Source organism: Platichthys flesus, chromosome 21 (genome assembly GCF_949316205.1).
Source record: "Platichthys flesus chromosome 21, fPlaFle2.1, whole genome shotgun sequence".
Taxonomy (NCBI): domain Eukaryota; kingdom Metazoa; phylum Chordata; class Actinopteri; order Pleuronectiformes; family Pleuronectidae; genus Platichthys; species Platichthys flesus.
In genome coordinates, this window is record NC_084965.1 from 19,967,871 (window position 1) to 19,970,501 (window position 2,631).

Here is a 2,631-nt window from a genome sequence, read left to right on the forward strand (position 1 = left end):
ACTGAGGAAAGTGGAGAGACCTGATTAGGACTGCTATCAACAAATCTGTGGAAGATTATCAACATAAATATTACAGATTAAATAGAAAGACATTTTATCTATTCAACAATATGTGCAGTTAACCATGAGGGTACAAACCCTCAACCTGGTAAATCGGTTCTATCTGCAATCTGTGGTGCTTCATACACAACACAAAACATTCTTTAACAGTGCCTTTCTTCTCATCATACATGATGAACTGCAGCACATGATGTCCTCAACAGCAACATGGTGGACATCTGCATCTTCAGGCTGGACAACACGAGGACAACCTGCACCAGCTACATGTTTTCCTCCCTTGACTAAAGATGGTTTGCAACTGTTTAGAGTTGGTTCATTGCTAAGTGTCATGGATAATAGAGTTAATTTCTGTAATCATTATGGTTGTTTAAAAATATAAACACTTATTAGAAAAATGTTTATCTTTTGTTTTCTGATTTGATACACTTTGGATAACACCCCAGTGATTTATTTGTCTTCTTTGCCATAAGAGACAGAACATAGTCATCACAGCGCTGTCCTTCAGGGCACATCCATCCCTAATAAACTGATAGGAAACATAAAAGAATATAGAGGAAGTGTTAGTTATGGACAAAGTGTGTATCATTATTTCCTGTGGACAATCAACTCTGTATTCGAATATGCTTTTGGATGAAACTGTGCACTACCATGACAATGAATGTACAGTATGGAGTTATTTCACATTCAAAGTATTGCATATATTATTTAATACACAATGTATTATGTGCAGTACTTTGCCATGGTTGTTTGTAATTAATGAAAAGAGGTCTGTACCTGAAGTCGGTGTTCAATGTGGTTGAATTCCAGTTGTCTCATGCTGGACATGCTAGAGAAAATTTCAACATAAATATACAAATGTGTAAAGTCATACATGTGCCAGGTTAAGTCCTTAACACACTTTAAATGGTAAAAAAGGAAGTGTATTACTTCAAAGTTAAACAGATCATAATCATTTCAGCTTAGGAAATAGTTAGTGTACATCAGCATCAAATTCTCTATTACACTGTCTGTTCTAATAAAGATACAAGGCTATAATTTATTTATATTTAACAGAACAATTCAGTGAAATCTGCCTGAGATTACAATGTAAACAGTGCAGGCAGCAGAACGTTTAGCTTTCTCTGTAAGACATCATAACAATACTCTGAATAAAGAGCTTTGGAAGTTGAATTCCCCTTTAAACATCTGCTCTTAAAATACAGATGTGACTTTAAATACGCACGTTTCAATTGATCACTGTAAGTCTGTTTCAGTAGAATAACTAACTGTGTAACATTGTCAAGTCAAATGCCTTGGCGAGTGAAACCATTTTATAGCAATAGATATCCTGATGGAGCTAATTCACCGGACACACACAGTCTCCTGTCTCAGATTTAACCTCATAAACTAACGCATGCCACTGCTGGGCGGACCTACTCATGTCGGTTCATATCGGTGTGTGTCGGTAATAGTGCCGTTCGCATTAAACAGGAGTTAATGCCCCAGATCGGAGTTCGTATTTAGCCTCCATGCTAACGGACGTTAGCTCGAATGCATGGTACTAAAACACCCTGCGAATCACTTCTACACATCTAAATAAAATACTGAGCTTGACTTACCACAGAAACGGGAGCGCAGACGTCTTTAACGTGTCCGTCAGCAGAACAAGCAAAACATCAAACTGTGTTATTCATCCGATACTGAGTGGGAGGTTTCGAAAGTCTCGAGTTGTGTTCAATGACACAGGAAAAAGTAAGGAGAAGGGAGGGCGCAGCTCACTGTGACGTCACGTAAATTTCAAACCACTATATCGCTTATTATAGCGATATAGAGGTAGTTACGAAAAAGTTCACCCCCTCAGAGTTTTAATGAAGGAAGAACATAGCGATTGAGACTAAAACCAAAGTTTGAATAATGCTGTAAACAGGTTTAATTCTACTCTAAAATTGGGCATTTTAACATGGGATTCAATGGGACTCTCTCCGACGAGCTGATGAACTTTCAAGCCATGCCATTAATAAACCGCATGATAAAAAGTCACAATAATCTTATGGCTACATTATCAATGTCTTGAGACCCATTAAACAAAGTTTGACATGGTTTTGCATATTGGATGAGCAGGAATACATCAGAGTGTCAGCTATACATTTCCTGCTGCCACCAGGGGGCGCTGTCATTTTAAGTCACGATTTCTGTATAGATGTCTTCATATCGCAACTATTGTCTTATGTGTCTAGTTTGGACTTGATTAGACAAAATATGTCCAAGATACAGAAGCTCGTGTTTTAGTGCGTTTCACCGAAGTCTCATCAAACTTTAGCGCCACGCCACAATCACACGGTTTGACGAAAAGTCGATCTTTCAATAACTTTAGATCTTCATTTTGTTGTGATGACAGTCGTCTAAATATTAAGTTGATTTGATAAAAGCTGTACGACTAGTATATAAAAACATAAAACGTGACAAAAACAAGACTTTTCCTGCTGTCACCAGGGGGCGCTGTCACTTTAAGTCACGATTTCTGTATAGATGTCTTCATATCTCTACTCTTGTCTTATGTGTGTAGTTTGGACTCGATAGGACAAAATAAGT

The 2,631-nt window shown here is 37.7% G+C and overlaps 1 long non-coding RNA gene across 1 annotated transcript; it reads right to left on the minus strand.

The window, feature by feature from the left end:
* Positions 1 to 435: 435 nt before the first annotated feature.
* On the minus strand, positions 436 to 1,774 carry LOC133932902 (uncharacterized). Its single transcript, XR_009911998.1, has 3 exons — positions 1,659 to 1,774; positions 835 to 886; positions 436 to 586 (listed from the first exon to the last, which is right to left on the minus strand). It is a non-coding gene; the product is annotated as an uncharacterized LOC133932902 (long non-coding RNA).
* Between the last annotated feature and the right edge of the window lie 857 nt (positions 1,775 to 2,631).